General features: G+C 45.7%; 1 protein-coding gene and 1 non-coding gene across 2 annotated transcripts in view; one reads left to right on the forward strand and one right to left on the reverse strand.

Moving 5' to 3' along the window:
- The window catches only part of B4GALNT3 (beta-1,4-N-acetyl-galactosaminyltransferase 3), a 96369-nt gene that overhangs the window by 5724 nt on the left and 68217 nt on the right, over positions 1-22428 (forward strand). The gene's annotated exons all lie outside the window — the stretch shown is intronic.
- Positions 16125-16197, reverse strand: TRNAW-CCA (transfer RNA tryptophan (anticodon CCA)). Its single transcript has one exon. It is a non-coding gene; the product is annotated as a tRNA-Trp (tRNA).

Here is a 22428-nt window from a genome sequence, read left to right on the forward strand (position 1 = left end):
CAGGGTATATAAAGGCCGTTGGGCTGAACCTGTCAGTGCATCTGAGCAAAGCATGATGGATACATATTTACGTTTCTATAGACTCTTAGGTTCCTACAAGTGCTGCATTGTGTTAGAAGTACCCATGAGATGAGCAAAAATGAATTAAAAAAAATATTTATTTATTTGGCTGCACAGGGTCTTAGTTAGGCATGTGGGATCTTTGATCTTAGTTGTGACTTGCAGGATCTAGTTCCAGACCAGGGATTGAACTCGGGTCCTCTGCATTGGCCTGGAGTCTTAGCCACCGGGGAAGTCATGAATTTTTTTTTTTTAATCTCTGTAATATTTTAGTATGTGATTAATTTTTTATGCTAAACTTTTAAATTTCTTAACTGTTGACCAACTTTTTTAGAAAATAAGCATGCGAATTGTCCATGTGGTCCCTGTGTTGTTTTACCTTTCATGGACGTATATTACATGTACAGAAAAATGCACATGTAAGGAAGCAGCTTGATGGATCTCCACAGACTGAACATACCTGTGTAAGGAACACTCCAAGGAAGAAACAGCCTCACCAGAGCTTTTTGTCACTACCATAAGCATAGATTAATTTTTATACTTTATGGAAATGAATCACACAATGTGTGATTTATTCTTTAAATAGTATTTCCTTATGATTATAAAAATAATACATGTTCATTATACCAGATAATGGCTGTGTGCCTGGACCATATTCAATTCAGTTTAGTTCAGTCGCTCAGTTGTGTCCCGCTCTTTGCGACCCCATGAATCACAGCACGCCAGGCTTCCCTGTCCATCACCAACTCCTGGAGTCTACCCAAAGCCATGTCCATCTAGTCAGTGATGCCATCCAGCCATCTCATCCTCTGTCATCCCCTTCTCCTCCTGCCCCCAATCCCTCCCAGCATTAGGGTCTTTTCCAATGAGTCAACTCTTCGCATGAAGTGGCCAAAGTATTGGAGTTTCAGCTTCATCATCAGTCTTTCCAATGAATACCCAGGACTGATCTCCTTCAGGATGGACTGGTTGGATCTTCTTGCACTCCAAGTCTTCAACACCACAGTTCAAAAGCATCAGTTCTTCGGTGCTCAGCTTTCTTCACCGTCCAACTCTCACATCCATCCATGACCACTGGGGAAACCAGGGCCATGACTAGACGGGCCTTTGCTGGACCGTATCAGCTCCTATAAAATTGTCTTTCTGTGCATTGAGCTCACCAGACAACTGATCCAGTAACTTAAGGAGGAGCCAAGGAAGACCAGGACCTCAGTGCTATGTGTATAGCCCCGTGAGATTCTCCAAGGATGGGATTGAGAGCCATCCAGAAATGTTTCTTCTGGTCTTTATTTTTTTTCTTCCTGTTTCAGAGATATAATTGAAATGTTAAAGTGTACATCTAATGGGCTTCCCTGGTGGCTCAGTAGTAAAGAATCCTCCTGCAGTGCAGGTGACCTGGGTCGGGAAGATCCCTTGGAGTAGGAAATGGCAACGCACTCCAATATTCTTGCCTGGAAATTCCACAGACAGAGGAGCCTGGCCCGCCGTAGTCCATGGGATCGCAGAAGAGTGGGACGTGACTTAGCGGCTAACCAACAACAACACGACATAATGATCTGATATATGTATATGCTGCAAGATGATTACTACACTAAGTTCAGTTAACATCCATCATCACATAATTACAATTTTTTTTTTCTTGTGATGAGATCTTTTCTTCTGGTCTTGATAATTGAACTAGCCATGCTCTCTTGAGCAATCCATTCATTTTCCTTTTTATTGGCCATGTAAGTTGTACTACCACTCAGGTTTCTCCCTTTGTGTTGGTTACTAGAAAGCTTCAGGTTTGGGATCATTTGGAAAAACATGTAAAAGATTTTATGAACTGCATTTTGGCATCAATTTTGTGCCTGTATCTTTTCATTTTTTCCCCTGCAACTACTCTAATTTATGTCATCTTATCTTCTGTGGTACTTGAAAACCACAAAAAACTTCAGTTTCTTTCTAGACTAAATCAGGGCAAAAAGAAATCAGTAAATCAATGGGATATATAAAAATATGAAGAAGAAACTAACAGTCACCTGTAACCTCACTACTTTCACATATAGATTGTTGAAAAGAAAAAATAAAGTATAATAGCTGTGATAACCAGATGCCTGATTCTGGAAAGAATTCTATATTAAAACCCCCAGAACCTGAAATATTATTTTCTTTTCTTTTTTAATGTATTTAGGTATTGTTAAAGCGCAACATTCAGAAAACGAAGATCATGGCATCTGGTCCCATCACTTCATGGGAAATAGATGGGGAAACAGTAGAAACAGTGTCAGACTTTATTTTGGGGGGCTCCAAAATCACTGCAGATGGTGACTGCAGCCATGAAATTAAAAGACGCTTACTCCTTGGAAGAAAAGTTATGACCAACCTAGATAGCATATTCAAAAGCAGAGACATTACTTTGCCGACTAAGGTCCATCTAGTCAAGGCTATGGTTTTTCCTGTGGTCATGTATGGATGTGAGAGTTGGACTGTGAAGAAGGCAGAGTGCCAAAGAATTGATGCTTTTGAACTGTGGTGTTGGAGAAGACTCTCAAGAGTCCCTTGGACTGCAAGGAGATCCAACCAGTCCATCCTAAAGGAAATCAACCCTGAATATTTATTGGAAGGACTGATGCTGAAGCTGAAACTCCAATACTTTGTCCATCTGAATGTGAAGAACTGACTCCTTGGAAAAGACCCTAATGCTGGGAAAGATTGAGGGCAGGAGGAGAAGGGGTCGACAGAGGATGAGATGGTTGGATGGCATCACCAACTTGATGGACATGAGTCTGAGCGAGCTCCGGGAGTTGGTGATAGATGGGGACATGGAAATGGCATGCTGCAGTCCATGGGGTCGCAAAGAGTCGGACATGGCTGATGACTGACCTGAACTAAAGTGCACAGTAGCATTATGTCTAAAAACCCCTACCTATATAGCTTAATGAAAAATATTGGTTGAATTCAGGAGGAAAAAAAAAAGAAATTCTACTGGGTAAAAAGTGCTGGGCCCAGTAGTTGAGACTCCATGCTTTTATTGCAGGGGGCCAGATCCCTGGTCTGAGAACTAAAATCCTACATGCCATGTGACATAACCAAAAAAAAAGAAAATGCTAACCATCATCTGAGTCTCTAGTGAGTCATAAAGTTTTTGCAATAGTAGCATCATTTAAAAAAAAGTAATATCAAAGATCACTGATCACAGATCACCATAACAAATAAAATAATAATGATAAAGCTTGAAATACTTTGGGAATTACCAAAATGTGACACAGAGACACAAAGGGAGCAAATGCTGTTGGAAAAATGGTGCTGACAGACTGGCTTAACACCCAACAAAGGTTGTCATAAACCTTCAGTTTGTAAAGAAATGCAGTATCTGCAAACTGCACAAAACAAGTTATGCCTGTATAAATGCTCAGGAAATTGAGTGAGGTGTAGTTTTCAATTCTTTTCTTTTGCAAATTTTGAATGGCTACAAAGGTGATTTATTTTAAAACTTAAGTAAAAATATTCCTGGAGTATTTACTTTTCTGGGATAAAAAGCATGGATAATTCTCGGAAAAACATATGAAATTTGAAGACAGGGCAGAGTCCATATCCAAGGTTTATCCCTCACCTGTTGCAGGACTTTGTATAAAGTGTTTATTCCTTCTCAAGCCTCAGATGCTTCGTCTGGATAATGGGCTTCTGTGACCGCCCTGCAGAGCTGTTATGATGAAGTAAGACTCAGTGACCGTCACACAGGTTAAGTGCCCAGTGAGACTCAACATAAGCCCAGCACGTGTCAGGAGCTCAGAGAGTGTGGGTTCCCATCTCTTCCCCTTTGGAGTTCAGTCTGATGGGAGTTAGGGAAAGGCTGGGTGGGAGTGTGTGGACATGGTCCTCAGCCAGCCCCCTTGCTGCCACCCCTCCAGCTTCTTAGCCCATGACACAAACATGCCGAGAACACTTCGCCATCGCCAGACCATGCATGTCTGCACCTGCCACCACCTCCTTCCACTAGTCTTCTTTTTTTGATGGTCGGTGCCACCTCCCTCTTTCCATCTGCACCGATGGGGTGGGGTGTGTTAGGAGTCAAGGGTTTTGTTGAGAAGGAGAGCCATCTGGGGGCTGGACCAGGGCACCAAAGCTCAGCAGTTAGGCAACCTGGCCCGTGGCTTAGCTGCCCGCCCCCGAGCATGCTCAGAGGATGTCCGGGACTCGGAGGAAGCAACACTGGACTTTATCTCTGTTTTAATCCAAGCTTTGAAGCTGACTTATCACGGGTGCTTTCACAGGTCCTATGTCTCTTGAGGGCTTCAGTTGGGTAATCTTGCATTCAGTGAGGTGTTTGTTTCAGGGGCAGGTTTGGAACCTCTCTTGGGTCACTGGCCAGGGGGCCAGTCCATCCTTGGCCTTCAGGCCTTCAAGACTCAGTTGCCTGGTGGAGGGGTGGTCGCTGTCCCAGTGCTTCTGGCCATTTGGCCTCCAAGGTCACCCATGATAACGTGGCCTCCACACAAGCAGTTGCTCCAGAGATTAAAGGCCTCTCTGCTGAGATCTCCTTACAAACCCTCTGATCCTCTCCTTTCCACCCTTCCTGCCAACCAGGGTCCAAATGGATGTGTGCAGGCCTGTACACACGCATTCCCCCCACCCCCACCTGCCAGCTGGTGTCCAGATCCCTCATCACCACCTCTGAGCCAAAGATTGGCAGGGGGAGCAAGGACATGGAGGCAGTCCTGGGGAGTCAGGGTGAACTCTTAGCCCTGGGTCCTCTTTTGTTATATCAGCTGAGCAGAGCACTGACAGTACATCTCAGGTGAAGGACTTCTAGCAGCAGAAGGAGGGGAAGTTGGACAGACACAAAGGAGGGCTAGAAAATTAGAGTGGGAAGTGGAGGCAGAGGCATCTACCCCATTTTAAAAATCTGATTCAGTGACTGTTTTTCATATCTGTGAGTTTTATTTGGTTCTATTTCTGATTTGGTTTCTTTTGTAAAATTGTTCTTCTAGGGACTTCTCTGGTGATCCAGTGGTTGAGACTTTGCCTTCCAGTGCAGGGGGTACAGGTTCGATCCCTGGTCGGGAAGCTAAGATCCCACAAACCTCATGTGTGATCAAAAAAAAAAAAAAAGAAAAAACATAAAACGGAAACAATATTGAAACAAATTCAATAAAGATTTCAGATTACTGGAGTGGGTTGCCATTTCCTCCTCCAAGGAATCTTCCTGACCCAGAGATCAAACCCACATCTCCTATATCGCAGGCAAATTCTTTACCCACTGAGCCAGCTGGGGAGCTATATAGTACTGCTCTGTAATAGGTTTACAATATTTTTCACACAAATAATACATGAAAGGCAAGCACAAAAAAACTTTTTTTTTAATCTTTAATCTCACAGTACAGTACCTTGCAAAGTACAGTAGTTCAGTACAACAGCTGGCATACAGGGGCCGACATCAAGTAACCAGGTGCAAAGAGTTACTGACTGGAGAAGGGAGAGGAGGTGGGAGACGGTGGAGCTGAAGGACCATCAGGGACAGGAGATGGAGGGCGAGCTGCCTGACATTGATGGAATGCGCTTTCATATCTTTCAAAGTTCACCACTTGACGGCTCACACGTAGGGACTTACTGTAATGGCTGTTTTTCTCTCGTTGCAAACTTGGATCCTGAAACCAGGATGAGGGGAGGACATCCTACAGACAGCCCCAAGGGAATGAACCTCTGCCCCTCCCCCACTGCACGTTTTGTGCTCCGTTAGCATACTTATCAGAGGCTGCCTTGCCTCTGAGTTATTTCTGTCCATCTGTCTTCCTCCACGAGATTGAATTTCTCGAGTGCCGGACCTGGGCACTTTCCCCTGGTCTTTGTGCAGAAAGTTTTAATCTTTTGTGGCTTGTGTACACTTGCAAGAATCTGGGAAAGGACCTGGAGACCCTCTCCCCAGAAATGTGTCTGCCCCTCATATTTTGAGTGCTATTTATGGGAGGTGCACAGGCCCCTGGCCCCTCTCCATAGATCCCTAGTTGAGAACTCTGCCTGAGTGCCTTGCCTGGTACCTGTATGTGACAAGTTCTCAGACTCAGGTTGGCTTGAAGACATCCTCCCAATTAAATCCACCTATGAGAGAGCTGGACCACAAAGAAGGCTGAGCGCTGAAGAATTGACGGTTTCAGACTGTGGTGTGGACTCTTGAGAGTCCCTTGAACCGCACGGAGGAAATCAACCCTGAATATTCATTGGAAGAACTGATGCTGAACCTGAAGCTCTAATACTTCGGCCACCTGATGAGAAGAGCTGACTCACTGGAAAAGACCCTGATGCTGGGAAAGATTGAGGGCAGGAGGAGAAGAGGGTGGCAGAGTGTGAGATGGCTGGAAGGCATCACTGACTTAATGGCCATCAGTTTGAGCAAACTTCTGGAGATAGATAGTGAAGGACAGGGAGGCCTGGCATGCTGCAGTCCATGGGCCTCAAAGAGTTGGACATGAGTTAGTCACTGAACGACAATAACCCTAGTTGCAGAGACACATGCCAGAGGTAGAAAGAGAGCCAGGATGCAGCCCTGCTGCTGGGAGATGCGAGGGAGCGTGTATAAACTCTGGGACCAAGCACCTGAGACCAGCAGCTTCACTGAGTGAAGAATAGAGCTGGGCCTCCTCTCCCCTGGTTGGTCTTCCCTTGGACTCCTTTTTTTTTGGATGTGATGGGTCTTCATTGAAGTGTGTGGGCTTCTCTTGTTGTGGAGCTCAGACTCTAGAGCACCTGGGCTCTCTAGTTGTGGCGCCCAAGCTTAGTTGCCCCAAAGTGTATATTAGTTCCCCGACCAGGGATCAAACCCACATTCCCTGCATTGAAAGGCAGATGCGTAACCACTGGGTCGCAGGGAAGTCCCTTCCCTTAGACTCTTGACTGCTGCTCTCTAGGCTCACGCTACCCTCCTGCCTGCTGGTCTTTCAGCCACATCCTTTCCCTGAGCCTTCCTTATTGTTTTGGTACCAACTGACCTCACCCTTTCTGGAATGTCCGTTGAACTCTCAGAAACTCACAGCTGATGCTTTGATTCCTTTCCTTCGTCTGGGTTGGTCTTGTGAATGCTGGCTTAGGTTGTCAGAAAAGCCGGAGGTGGCTCTGAAGTGTTTGGGTACTGCAGTTGGCTTCATGCTCCCCATGAGCATGGATGGATCCTGGGACAAGGCAGGTGGTCAGGTTAGAATTCAGTCCACACAGCCTTCATCAAGCCCAACTCTCCTCCCTGTGGACACTGCTATCCCTCTGCCTTCTGAAGTTGCTCTGGTGTCCTGCATGCCACCTGCCACTCTCTTTACGTCTCCTCCCTCCCTTCCTCCTTCCCTCCTTCCCATCCTTCCTTCCTTCTGACTGAGAGCAAGTCTCTGATGTCAGACCACCCAAGTTTAAATCCATGAGCAGATGACTGAGCCTTAATGTGCCCAATTCCTAATCTATAAAATGGGAATATTAAGAGTAGTACCCACGTCACTGGGTTTCGTTGTGACAATTAAGAGAACTAACACGTATAAAGTACTAAGAACAGTTCCTGATACATAACACTTATTAAATGTTAGGTTCTACAGTTTTTGTCACTTGATCAGCTTGTAAAGCCCCTTTGCCTCTCTTTTGATTGGTTTTGGGTGCCTTCTCTCACATATCATAAAGAGTCCTAGGATAGGAATGGACCTCAGAGGTTTTTTCAGTTCTGAGATGGAAAATGTTCAGGGTCAGCGGCACACATCTCCAGTAGAACATGAAATTCTTTTCCTGAGCCCAGATGCAGACTCAGAATCTTTCTCAACACAGCTCGCCAGGCTGTCACTGCAAGCTGATTGGAGTTGCTTCTTAAAGTGTAATGTTTGCCCAGCCTCACTGATTTTACAGGGCTTCCCAGGTGGCTCAGTGGTAAAGAACCTGCCTGCCAATGCAGGAGACATGGGCTCGATCCCTGGGTCGGGAAGATCCCTTGGAGAAGGAAATAGCAACCCATGCCAGTATTCTTGCTGGGAAATCCCACAGACAGAAGAGCCCGGATGGCTACAGTCCATGGAGTCACAAAGAGTAGGATGCGACTGAGCAACTGAATAGCTGATTTCACCAGTGAAAGATTTAAGACTGAGAGTGTTTACAGCCCAAGGAGCAGTGCTGGGTCCGGAACTCCCGGTGCTCACCATCCCTTTTTGTTTGCTGAAAAGCTTCCTTTCATGTTAAAAATGCTTAATTTATTTATGTGCTTATTGTCTTTGGCTGGGTTGGGTCTGCGTTTCTTCACGTGTGCTTTCTCTGGCTGTGGCGATCTGGGCTCAGTAGTTGTGGTGCATAGGCTTCGTCGCTGCCCCATATGTGGGACCTTCCCAGTCGCAGGGTCGAACCTGTGTCCCCTGCATTGGCAGACAGATTCTTATCCACTGGGCCACCAGGGAAGTCAAGAAACTTCCTTTTAACATCTGGGGTTCATGCGGTCCTTCCCCCACCCCCAATGTGCAGTAAGTATATATATATATAATTGGTTCTCAGATCTGTTTATCTTTTCTTGCTAGTCAACTTGCTTTGAAGTTATTGCTGGGGGTGGTCATGTGCCCAACTCAGAGGCTGTTGTGGGTGATCTGTGGCTTTTCTGAACTTTCTCCAGTGACGCTCTATATTGATACTCTACTGTTACCTGAAAGTCAGCTGCCAGGAAGTTCCTGTTGATGTTGAATTCTCATATTGCAAAGGACGGTCAAGACCTGATGTGACATTCCTCATCCAGCAGGTCCCTTTGTCCCCTGCACCCTCCCGTTCTCAGAACAGAGCCCATTCGGCTAAAGAAGCATAGACTTTTAAAAACAGAAAGAAGCAAGTGGAATTATGATTTCCTATCTCATCTCCTTGAGGAGGGACGAGAATAGGAAGGCATAGATGAAGCTGATTTTTAAATTCGGTGTAGTTGTTTGTTTATTTTTGGCTGTGCTGGGTCTTTGTTGCAGTGCGGGCTTTTCTCTACTCTCTAGTAGTGGTGCACAAGTTTGTTCTTGCTGTGGCTTCTCTTGTTGCAAAGCACAGGCCTAAGGCAGTTGGGCTTCAGTAGTTGCAGCTCCTGGGTTCTAGAGCACAGACTCAGTGTCGTGGCACAAGGGCCTTAGCTGCTCTACAGCATGTAGGATCTTCCCGGATCAGGGATTGAACCCATGTCTCCTGCATTTGCAGGTGGACTCCTTACCACTGAAGTGTCAGGGAAGCCCAAATCAGAAGAAAGTGGAGGCCTTGAATCATGAAAGTCTTTGGTAGGAAAATATGTAACAAGTTTTTAAAAAGATGTTACTTCTTTCTTTTCTGTGGAAAGATCCTAGCTGATGCGGGCTGATATTTTCATAATCCTAATTTTAGGATTATGGAACTGGCAATTCTTTGTGGTGTTAAAAGATGAATTGGATGGCAAATTGAAGAAAACATTGCAGATAGGTAGCAATAAGTGGGGTCAGACACCTTTGAAAGAGTTCAGAGAGGAGGTAGAAAAAATAATACTCAAGCTTGATTTAGTATGTTGAATAAGAATTCAACTTTATTCTGATGCGTGAAAATTGGGAAAATATTTGCAAAGGGAACATTTTATCATAGTGAAGCTTTAATTATATACTTAGGAAATACTACCTGTCTGTTTTGGGGCAACTTTGATGGAAGAGAACGCTATTCAATTGGAAGCTGATATTTACCAGTTTGAGGAAAAGAAATGGGCACACACTGCCCACAGTGCTTATTGATATAAAAGTTAGTGGGGGGTTTGATTTCTGGGAAATGAAAATATAGTGTCATATTTTTAGGGAAACAACCATGAAATTCTTTTGGCACCCCTTACAAACCCAAAGTCATTTTCTGTTAGTTTAACAAGATAAACATATATTATATATAACTTGGTTTGCTTCAATGATTATGCTTGGTATATTTAGACACTGGAAAGCTTGAAAGGCAGAAAAGAAAAACCCTAAAGTTGTTTCTTCTAAAACCAAGAGAAAAAAAAATCTCCCAGAAAGAGTATTTTTTTATACTTTTCTGCCCCTTTATGTCTCTGAGAAGGTCTGGAAAGTTCTAGAGTGGTGAACACTTTCCCTAACTGTCAGGGCACTCATGAACGGGTCACGTGGGGGATGCAGTGGCCGCCCCGCAAAACAATGGCCCTTGTTTCACCGGGCACCTTCCTCCGGGAGCTTGGAGCTGCTCTGGCCACAGGCTAACTTTAGGACCAGAGGCTGCCCCTTCTCCTGAATGAAGGTAGGTCCTTCCCACCTGTCAGGGAAGGTATCCTCGGCTGCAGCCTGTGGGTGGGGGCCAGGTGGCAGGACATTTGCTTGCTGGGCCCTGGAGTTAACGGGGAAGACGGCATCTCCTTTATTAGAGAAGGGAGGAAGAGGTGCCCGGCACAGAGACCCACGAGGCCTCTGAAGGGTTCTGACTCTCAGAACAGGTGAGAGATGTGGATGGGTCAGGAGTCTGTGGTTCAGACTTTCTCCGGGGGCAGCTCAGCTCCTGCTCGGGACCTTTGGCTGTGCCTTATGGGTGTCACCATCCTTTCCTGCCCAGATCTGTTCCCTCCACCAGCTGATGGGTGCTTCCTGAACTGCCAGAGCTGGGGGGGAGGGGAGCAGGACATGGAATCTGGTCTTTAGGAAAAGGGGCTGCAACTGTGGTCGGGGGGCATCATACTGCTAAGGAGAAGGGGTGAGCAGGGGTGTCAGGTGCAGAAGGGAGGCCTCACGTGCTTGGCCAAGGAGCGGGAGGTCACTGCTGAGTGGGTGATCGATTGGGTGTGTCCTAGCGGAAGAAGGAAAGGAGAAGCTGCGTTATAGAACCAGAGTATCTGGGCTGGACAAGGACCTGGGGGCAGGACCCTGGGCTGGAGTCAGGGGACCTGGGTTCCAGCCTCAGTTCTGAGGTGAACTGGCTCTGTGATGTTGAGCAAGTTGGTTCCACCCCCGGGCCTCAGTTTCCTCTTTTGCAAGTAGAGCAGATTCGGCTCCTTGGTCCACGAGATGCCCTCTTGCTCTGACATTGTTCCCAGAGGAAGCGGTGTTTGCACCAGCACTGGGGATTCTGCGCTGGAAGTGGCTGGAGAAAGACTGGGGAGCTGGAAGGGGCCTGGACTCAGATCCATCTCCACTCCCTTCCTGGCCCTGTGATTCTGCTTTCCCAGGCAGGCAAGGCTGGGAGAGCACTGGGTCCTGCTCCCACTCTGGAGACAGTGGCCGCCCCCCAGCTCCCCTCCTGCATTCTCTCCCACTTCCCCGGGTAGGGGTGATGAGGAAGGGGTGAGGCTGGGTGAGCCCTGGGCAATGATGCTTTAGGAGGTGGTCTTGGAAGCCCCTGGCTGGAGAGATTCCGTGACCCTGAGGGCCTTTCACAGGCCCTGGTGACCACGGGCATCTCTCTTGTGGCCCGCCTCCTCCTCTGCACTGCTGGCCGGGCCCCACCTCAAAGCCTCACCCTGCCGCTCTCCGCCTCGGCCCAGCCCTCACTAAGTGCCTCTGTGTGCTCCGCCCAGGGAGGCAGGCCTGCTGCCTGGGATCTGCCACTTGTTTTGGCCAATCCAGCCACAGGCTCCCTGACCAGACCGTCAGAAGCCGGGGACCTGGCGGTGGGGGTCTCGGGGTCTCCAGCTTGGGCTCTGCCTTGAGAGGTACCCTTTCCCAAGAAGGGGGTGGGTACTTCTGGACTCCCCATCCCAGGGTCCCAGGCTCAGATCAGCAGACACAGTGAACATCCCATCCCTGAGGGTTCTGTGTGATGAGAACAGTGTCCCCGACCCCACAGGACTGTACTGGTCAGTTGAGGCCCTGGCACGTTTATCAGGAAAGTGTGTGTTCCTCTCCTCGTGGGCCTCCAGTGCAGGTCAGGGTGGACACAGAGGTGCCCAGGAGGAGAGGCCGAGGTTGCACACAGATGCTCAGCCCGATGGGGGGTGGGAGGGTGGGGGGTGCCCACTGGGGAGGAGGACCTTTCCCTGGGCTGTCACCCCGACCCCCCCCCCCCCCGATATCCCCGTGATTACCTCACCGCAGGATCCGCCTGCCAGAGCGAGCTCAGAGCCGCCTGGGTGGAGAGCAGGAGGCTAATTTTAGACCTGGAGACTCCCTGCCAACAGCTGCGGCCGCCGGCCTGCCGGGAGCCCTGGACACGGCCCTCCAGGTCTGCTCTCTCAGCAGCAGGGACCACTGGGGCGGGGGCAACAGTTCCTCTGCACAGGGGTAGGATCTGAAACCATGGCCTTTCCAAGTCTTCCTTTCTCCTCCTTGCCTTTAGATAGCTCAGTCCTTGGGACGTCCCTGGTGGTCCAGTGGCTGAGACTCAGTGCTTCCACTGTTGGGGGCTGGGGTTCGATTCCTGGTCAGGGAACTAGATCCCACACTCTGCAACTAAAGATCTCATAGGCCTGGAGGAAGATCAAAGATCCCTCGTGCCTCAAATAAGACTCAGTGCAGCCGAATACTTTTTTTTTGCAAAGAAATGGAGGATCATTCAGTCCTTCATCTCTTTCTAGGTTGCTCTGTACCTCGGAACCTACTGACGGGCACCTGTATTGTGGGCCAGTGGGCCTCTGAGTGGGGCATATGGGGCAACATGGAGAAGAGAGAGAACCTCCAAACTGTCCTGATCTTGGGCTAAATCTAGCCTCCCACTCGCCGCCAACCTAATAGTCTACTATTGCGCTTCTCAATCTCTTTCCTATGAAAGTGTTAGTCACTCAGTCATGTCTGACTGTTTGTGACCCCATGGACTGTAGTCCACCAGGCTTCTCTGTCCATGGAATTCTCCAGGCAAGAATACTGGAGTGCATTGCCATTCCATTCTCTCTCTCTTTTTTTTTTTTCCTATGGGCTCACATCAAAAATGATGGGAAAATGTATTTGCATCACAGGTGGGATAAAGAGAGAAGCATATTTGTGGTTGAGCTCCTGCTGCCCCAGGAACCCAAGGGGTTGATACTAGGTAGGCACCTGTGTCATCCATGTGAAGTCCACCAGCGGCTGGGACACGGGTTGGAGGCTGTGAGATCATCTTCAGCTTGTTCAGTCCCAGCCCTGAGAGACAGCTACTGGGTTCACCAATGACTTAGGCTGGAAGGGAGGCCAAGGAGCAAGGAAACTGTGGACTAGAGAAGCTTGCCCAAAGTTAAACAGATGAAAATTTGTTTACTTACTAATGGTCATGCTGTATGGCATGCAGGATCTTAGTTCCCCAACCAGGGGTCAAACCCAGGCCCCTTGTAGTGGGAGCCCGTTGTCTTGACCACTGGACCACCAGGGAAGTACCCAGATGAGAATTTAAAAAGCCAGTTTTGGTTCTAATTCTGCTAGGACATTCCTTCATTTATCCAATATTTATAGAATACTGTAAGGTTCAACATTCTGGGGATACAAAGATGAAAAATAGTTGCTGGGACACAATCTATTTTGCTTTAAAGAAAATCAAGGGAAAAATAACAACAACAAAAATATCATGTTGGCAAAAATGAAAGATTTTGACCTTCAAAGTAAAAATCAAGGAAACCTGCAGGAAGGTGGTTATTTTGTGAGGGAGATGAACAGAGGCACAAAGGGCTTCACAGGAATTGATTACGTCTATTTCTTGGGTAGAATGATGGACACATGGGTGTTAACTCTTTAAATCATTTCTGAAAGTGAAAGTTGCTCAGTCATGTCCAACTTTCTGTGACCTTATGAACTATACAATCCATGAAATTCTCCAAGCTGAATACTGGAATGGGTAGGCTTTCCCTTCTCCAGCAGATCTTCCCAAGCCAGGAATCCAACAGAGGTCTCCTGCATTGCAGGTAGATTCTTTACCAACTGAGCTATCAGGGAAGCCCCTGATCTCTATCCCTTTATATGTATGATATGATTCTTACAAGAAATTGAAAAAATACAGGGAGTTTAGATAAATGTTTAGAGAGTTAGGTAAGAAGGAGAGAGACAGGTAAATGTTATCACCTAGCAAGTGAGAAGTGCTTGTGCGGAGCTGTTGTAATAAGAGCCCACTCTGTGTGTGTTGCACCAAGCTCATTCAGTGTTCACAGTTGCTGTGTAGGGGATGGGAGCCTTTATGGGTGAGAAAACTGAAGTTCACATAGGTTACTTACCTTGTTCAGGGCTTCATGGCCAATCCTCTTCGCAGTCCAGTTTGAGTGCAGATATCCTAGCCATTCCTTGGGTTGATTTCTTTGTTGGCCTATGGGGTTCGGTGGAGATTGGAAAGATGTATAATCTCAATCTCTCTAAGCTTGTGCTCCCATTGTAGGATATGGAACTCATTTTACTGGGTGCTCCTTCTTGTGCAAATAATTTGACTATAAAAGCACTGTATCAGGGTAAAGCTGACATTTATTGAGAACTAAAGCTGTGCCAGCTGCTTCTCTAGTGGTACCCCTCCTCTGATCTTCTGGCTCCCCTCTCCAGCCCTTCATCCACCCAGAGCAACACATGATTCCTATTTTACCAAGCAGTCTGCCTGGTGGCTCAGACGGTAAAGAATCTGCCTACAATGAGGAAGACATGGGTTTGATCCCTGGGTCAGGCAGATCCCCTGGAAAAGGGCATGGCAACCCACTTCAGTATTCTCGCCTGGAGAATCCTATGGACAGAGGAGCCTGGCAGGCTACAGTTTATAGGGTCCCAAAGAGTCGGACAGGACTAATCGATTACACTTCCTTTTTTTTCTGCCTCCTCATCATTCCTCTGTTAAATCTCTCTTCTCCCTGCCTTCTCTAGGGGGAGCGGCTTCAATTTTGCTGTGACATCCATTCTGGAGCTGAGTTGCTGGGGATCTGAAGCTCTGTCATGAGCCCACCCCCTAAGCTAATGCTGCTGTCTTTTTGGCCTATGCCAATTTCCATGGTTATCTGTGGGGAGGGACGTCACCCTCAGCTGAGAAGGTGGAGCTTTCGAAGTCCTTAGTCCCAGTGGTTCTCAATCTGGCTGCACTTTTGAATCACCTGGGAGCCTGAAGCACTGTTCTGACCCAGACCTCACCTCAAGTCAATCAGCTTGGGAAGGGGTGGGGTAGACCACTTAAGGTCTGCGCTTCCTCTCCAGATGCAAAGAGCTAAGAAATAAAGGGCGGTGATGAAGGAAGGGAGAACACAGCTGAGCAATGACCAGGCTACCCCTGGGTCCCAGACTGGTCCAGGATTAGGCCAGGGAGGACTGGAAATGGGACAAGGAACAGGGAAGGAAGGAAGGAGTCCATGAGCAGGAAAGAAAAGAGAAAGTGAAAAAAAAATAAACTAAAAATTTGGTGATTGAGGATGCTAGGTTGCCTCCTGTGATGGCCTTGTACTTGTGCAACACTACCTGTTCTGTGAGTTCAGGTCCAGCCAGTGAACTTTTGATGATGCAGTGTGTGAGAGCTGCAGGAGGCACAGAGAAGGGTGAACCCTGCCCTCTTGGTGTCCCCGGACCTACGTTTTTGCACAGACAGATGTGTCCATCGGAAATAGTGCATGCCCTTGACTTGTTCTCCCCAGCACCCAGAAACCCCTCACCTCAGGCAAAGCTTATTACTCTTGTTTACAGTCTGTCACGTGAGGCAGGAACCCTGCGTATTTTGTGTCTTAGTCACCATTCTGTTACTGCCCACCACCCAGTATTATGTCTTGTCCTAAGAAAGCCCTCAACTGATTCCATGTTTGTTTAATTGAATTTGATTGTTTAAAACAACTAGAGCAAGGTGAGGGCCAAGGGCATCTGGAGCGTGATTATGCGCTCAAGTGTCTGGTACCAGTAATTCTAGCTGGGGGAGGAAGGCTTCATGGTGGAGGTGGGATCTGAAACGGGTCTTACATGAGACAGAGAACTTAGATTAAGGGAGGTGAGGGAAGATGAAGGCAGAGGGTCAGCCCAGGCTGTTCATTGCGCCCTGATGGGAGAGGAGGTGACTGCATTCCCCAGGGAAGGTGAGCAGGAAAAGGAAAGAAGTTCTTACAATCCAAAGGCAGCCAAAGTCGAGAGGTGGGGAGGCAAGAGTCAGCTGTAGGAAGCTGGCACAAGCTCAATTCATATGTGAAGGACTGATGAACTGTTTTCTTTTTTGACCACACCACATGGTATGTGGGGTCTTAGTTCCCTAACCAGGGATCAAACCTGTGCTCCCTGCATTTGGAGTGCAGAGTCTTGACCACTGGACTACCAGGGAGTCCCTGTTGAATTTTTTATTTTTTTGTCTGTCTCTTTTTCGATATTTATTTATTCAGCTTCACTGGGTCTTAGTTGTAGCATCTGGAATCTTTGATCATCATTGAGGCAGGCAGGATTTTTTTAGTTGAAGCGTGTGGGATCTAGTTTCCTGACCAGAGATCGAACCCAGGCCCCGCCTGCATTGAGAATGCAGAGTCTTAGCCACTGGACCACCAGGGAAGTGCCAGGGTTGATGAACTGACCATGTAAGTAAATTTTCTGTGTTCACTTTTAGCCTGATTCTATAACATTAGGGATCAACAAATTGGTACTCTCGTGGTGGGGTTGTACTCACAGATGTTCCATCCAAGAACAGAGGATATGAAGAAACTAAGCTCCAGAAATAAGTGAATAACCTCAGAAGTGGTAGTCCCAAGCCCTCAGTTGGCAACGGATGACAGAGAGTAACAGAGTGTGGTTCTCAGGCCTAGCTGCATACTAAACCATCCAGGAAGCTGAATAATCCAGGCAAAGGGGTGAAGGTTACACAGGCATATACGTTTGTCAGCACTTACGCAACTGTTTACTTAAAATGGGTACATTTTATTATATATAAATTATACATAAATATAGTTAATTTAAAAACAAAACATAGTGGAGCAGAAACCTCCATGGGAGCCGGAGCCAGTTCCAGTGTAGGAAAGTTAACCTGTAATCGACAAATTGCTGGAGGCTTGGTGTGGACAAGTCTGAGAGCTGGAAACTTCAGGTGGGAGAGGTAACGCATCACATAGTGATTACGGTCAACAATACTGAGTCATAAACTTCAGAGTTGCTAAGAGACTAGATCATAATTGTTCCCGCCACGAAAAAAGAAAAAAAAAGGAATGATGATTATGTCACGTGATACAGCTGTTAGTGAACACCACGGTGATAATCACATTGCAACATATAAATGTATCAAATTGACATATAGTACACTTAATTATGACAATTGAATCTCAGTAAGAGAAAGCAAAAACACATCCTAAACTTCAGGGGCGCCCAGTCACTGGAGGTGGAACTCACACTTCTGTGTGTTTTTTACTTCCTGGAGCTCCACCAGGTCCTCACTCATCCGAAGTGAATAATGAAAGTGAAAGTCGCCCAGTCGTGTCCGATTCTTTGCGACCCCATGGACTATACAGTCCATGGAATTCTCCAGGCCAGAATACTGGAGTGGGTAGCCTGTCCCTTCTCCAGCAGATCTTTCCCACCCAGGAATTGAACTGGGGTCTCCTGCATTGCAGGTGGATTCTTTGCCAACTGAGCTATCAGGGAAGCCCCTCCAGTGAATACTGGAGCAAAATGCTTCTGGCAGGAGGAAGGGAAAGGACCACTTTGAAATGTTACAGAGACTTCTGTTCTTCTCAACAAGGTCTGTTCCAAGGAGAAGATGTTTTCCCAGAGCCTGGCCTACCTGGGGGAAGGGAAGTACCAGCTCTAGGCCACTCTAGCTATGCTGTCCCGCCTACGGTGGGGAGTGAGAACCGAGAAGCACCAGTGAAGGCCATGATCCAGGGCCACCAGCTCACCAAAAAATTGAGACCTGATAGCAGGATTATGCAACACTTCCCTACCCCAAACCTTACTCTCACATCACTAAAGGTCTGTTGACTGCAATGTATCCTGTCTACCTAGTATATCTTGTCTACCTTTCAGTAAAAGTTTACAAGGCATTCTGAAAGGCAAAAACACAGTTTGAGGAGACTAAGCATCAGAACCAGAATCAGATATGGTGGAAATGTTGGAATGATCAGATTATGAATTTAGAAACCTACAATTAATATGTTAAGAGCTTTAATGGGAAAAGTAGAGAACATGCAAAACCAGATGAGGTGAAGAGAAAGATGGAAATTCTAAGCAAAAATGAAAAAGAAACGCTGGAGATCAAAGCCACTGTAACAGAGATGAAGGATGCTTTTGATGGGCTCATTAGTAGACTGGACATGCCGAGGAAAGAGCTTTGAGCTTTGAGGATATGATGCTAGAAACTTCCAAAATGGAAAAATAAAGAGAAAAAAGACTGAGGAAAAAAATCCTAAAACAGAACAGGATAAACTATCCAAGAACTGTGGGACAACTACAAAGGTATGACGGGTGTAATGGGAATACCAGAGGAGAAGATAGAAAGGGACAGAAGAAATGTTTGAAGCAATAATGACTGAGAATTTCCCCCAATTAATGTCAGACATGAAAGTACAGATCCAGGAAGCTCAGAGAACACCGAGCAGGATAAATCCCCTCCCCACAATCATATTCAAACTTCAGAAAGTCAAAGATAAAGAGAAACATTCTGAAACAAGATGAGAGTGGGGGACGCCTCCCTTATAAAGGAACAGAGGTAAGAATTGCATCTGACATCTCAGAAACCATGCAAGCAAGCAAGAAGAGAGTTCAGTGAAGTGTCTAAAGTGTTAAAGGGAAAAAACAAAAGCAAAGCACCAACTTAGAATTCTGTACCCTGTGAAATTATCCTTCATGAGTGAAAGAGAAATACTTTCTCAGACAAAAATTGAAGGAATTTATTGCCAGTATACCTACCTTGCAAGAAATGTTAAAAAGTTCTTCAGACAGAAGGAAAACTATATAGGTAAGAAACTCAAATCTATATAAAGGAAGAGGATTGGAGAATGAATACATAAAAGTAAAGTAAAATAAAAGCTTTTATGTTTCACAGATACTAATAGCAACAATGTATTTGACTGTGAATGCTTATGTATGTTTTAAACATCAGTGGTCTAAATACACCAGTTAAAAGATGGAGATTGTCACATGGATTCAAAAACAAGACCCAACTACAGGAAACCAACTGTGAATATAAAGATATATAGATTAAAAGTAAAAGAATGGAGAAAGATGTGCTGTGCTAACATTACTCAAAAGGAAGCAGGAGTAGCTGTATTAACTTCAGACAGAGAAGAAATTTCAGAGCAAAGAAAGTTATCAGGGATAAAGAGGGGGATTATATATTAACACAACAGGAAGTCATAACAATCCTTAATGTTAACAACAGCATATTACACATTCTTCTTAAACTTACAGTGAACATTCACCAAAATCACTTTCTTTAACAAATCACACTTTAACAAATTTAAAAGAATAGAAACCATACAGTGTCTGCTTTTGGACCACAACAGAATTAAACTAGAAATTAATAACAAAAAGATTGCTGGAAAACCTCAAATACTTCGAGATTAAACAACATACTTCTAAAGAATCAAAGAAGAAATTTCAAAAGTATTTTGCACTAATGAAAGTGAAAATACAGCTTATTACAATTTGTGGGATACATTGGAAGCAGTGCTTAGAGAATTTATAGCATTGTTGAAATGTATGTATTAAAAAGGTCTTCCCAGGTGGTAAAGAATCTGCCTGCCAGTGCAGGAGACTTGGGTTTGATCCCTGGGTTAGGAAGATCCCCTGGAGAAGGAACTGGCAACCCACTCCAGTATTCTTGCCTAGGAAATCCCAGGGACAGAGGAGCCTGGAGGGCTACTGTGCATGGGGTCTTAAAAAGTCAGACACAACTGAGCACACACACACACATATTAGAAAAGAAAAAAGTAATCTAAGCTTCCACCTTCAGTCAGTCAGTTCAGTTGCTCAGTCGTGTCCGACTCTTTGCGACCCCATGAATCGCAGCACGCCAGGCCTCCCTGTCCATCACCAACTCCTGGAGTTCACTCAGACTCACATCCATCAAGTCAGTGATGCCATCCAGCCATCTCATCCTCTGTCGTCCCCTTCTCCTCCTGCCCTCAATCTTTCCCAGCATCAGGGTCTTTTCCAATGAGTCAACTCTTCACATGAGGTGGCCAAAGTATTGGAGTTTCAGCTTCAGCATCAGTCCCTCCAATGAACACCCAGGACCGATTTCCTTTAGGATGGACTGGTTGGATCTCCTTGCAGTCCAAGGGACTCTCAAGAGTCTTCTCCAGCACCCCAGTTCAAAAGCATCAATTCTTCGGCGCTCAGCTTTCTTCACAGTCCAACTCTCATATCCATACATGACCACTGGAAAAACCATAGCCTTGACTAGACAGACCTTTGTTGGCAAAGTAATGTCTCTGGTTTTCAATATGCTATCTAGGTTGGTCATAACTTTCCTTCTGAGGAGTAAGCGTTTTTTAATTTCATGGCTGCAGTCACCATCTGCAGTGATTTTGGAGCCCTCAAAAAATAAAGTCTGACACTGTTTCCACTGTTTTCCCATCTATTTCCCATGAAGTGATGGGACCAGATGCTACTAGAAAAAGAAGAGCAAATTAAATCCAAAGTAAGCAAGAAAAGAAAAAAAATTTTTTTGAAAAATTTTTAATTACATCAGAATTATAAGTGAAATTGAAAATAGGAAATCAGTAGAGAAAATTGACAGAAACAAAAGCTGGTGGTTTTTTGGAAAGATCAATAAAGTTGATAAGCCTCTAGCCAAATCACTAAGAAAAACAGAGAAAAGACACAAATTACTAGTATCAGAAATGAAAGAGGGGGCATCACTGTAGATTCCATGGGACATTAAGAGGATAATAAAGGAATATTTTGAACAACTCTCTACCTACAAATTTGATAACATGAGGGAACTAGACCAATCCCTTGAGAGACCCAGTCTGCTAAAAGTAGGAAGAAACAGACAATCTGAATAGGTATATATCTATTAAAGGAATTCAGTCAATAATTAATAACCTTCCAAAACAGAAAGCACAATACTCAGATGGGCTTACTGGTGAATTCTAACTAGACATTAAATGAAGAAAGTATACCAGCTCTCAACAGTCTCTTTAATGGGATAGAAGCAGAGGGAACACAGTTGACCCTTGAACAATGCAGGGGTTAATTGGTGTATAATTTACAGTTGGCCCTTGTATCTGGTTCCTGTGTATCCATGGATGCATCCATGGATCCAACCAATTAGAGATCATGTAGTTCTGTAGTATTTACTGCTGAAAAATATCCATATATAAGTGGACCCACACAGCTCAAGCTAGTATTGTTCAAGGGTCAAATTTACTTAAAATTCATTCTATGAGGCCAGCATTCCCCTACTACTAAAACAGGGCAGAGGGGCAGATTATAAGAAAAGGAAACTGCAGACCATCATCTCTCATGATCAAGTGCAAAAATCTTTAACAAAATATTAGCAAACAAATCTACAATGTATGAAAATAATTATACACCTGTAGTCAAGTGTGGCTTAGACGGTAAAGTGTCTGCCTACCCTGCAGGAGACCTGGGTTCGATCCCTGGGTTGGGAAGATCCTCTGGAGAAGGAAATGGCAACCCACTCCAGTATTCTTGCCTGGAAAATCCCACGGACAGAGGAGCACGGTAGGCTACAGTCCATGGGGTCGCAAAAAGTCGGACACGACTGAGCAACTTCACTTCAGTCAAGTGGAATTTATCCTAGATGTGCAAAGCTGGTTGAGTATTCAAAAATCCATTAATGGGAGATTCCCCTGGTGGTCCAGAGGTTAAGAATCCAACTTGCAATTCAGGGGACACAAGTTCAATCTCTGATGGGGGAACTAAGATCCCACATACTGTGAGGCTGCTGAACTCACAAGCTGCAAATAGCCGCAACAGCTGAACCCATGAGCGACAACAAAAGATCCCACGTGACCCAGCAAAGATCCTGTGTGCTGCAATTAAGAACCAACATAGCCAAATAAAAATTTTAAAAATCAATGTTATCCACCACATCAACAGGCTGAAGAAGAAAAATCACATGATCATATGAATACACACAGAAAAAGCATTTGACAAAATCCAACATCTATTCATGATAAAAAGTCTCAGTAGTAGAGATGAACTTTGTGAGCTTGATAAAGAACATCGACAAAACACATGCAGCTACTATTGTACTTAATGGTGAGAAGCTCGATGAATCTCACCTTGGATATAACAGTGATTTTCAGTGAGACCCCAAAGGCACAATCCCTGGAAGAAATAATTGATAAACTAGACTTCCTCAGCTGGTAAAGAATCTGCCTGCAATGCAGGAGACCCCAGTTCGATTCCTGGGTTGGGAAGATCTGCTGGAGAAGGGAATGGCTACCCACTCCAATATTATAGGGCTTCCCTGGTGGCTCACCTGGTAAAGAATCCACCTGCAATGTGGGAGACCTGGGTTCCATCCCTGGGTTGGGAAGATCCCCTGGAGGAAGGAAAGGCTACCCACTCCAGTATTCTGGCCTGGAGAATTCCATGGACT

This window comes from Capricornis sumatraensis, chromosome 4, assembly GCF_032405125.1.
Source record: "Capricornis sumatraensis isolate serow.1 chromosome 4, serow.2, whole genome shotgun sequence".
NCBI lineage: Eukaryota > Metazoa > Chordata > Mammalia > Artiodactyla > Bovidae > Capricornis > Capricornis sumatraensis.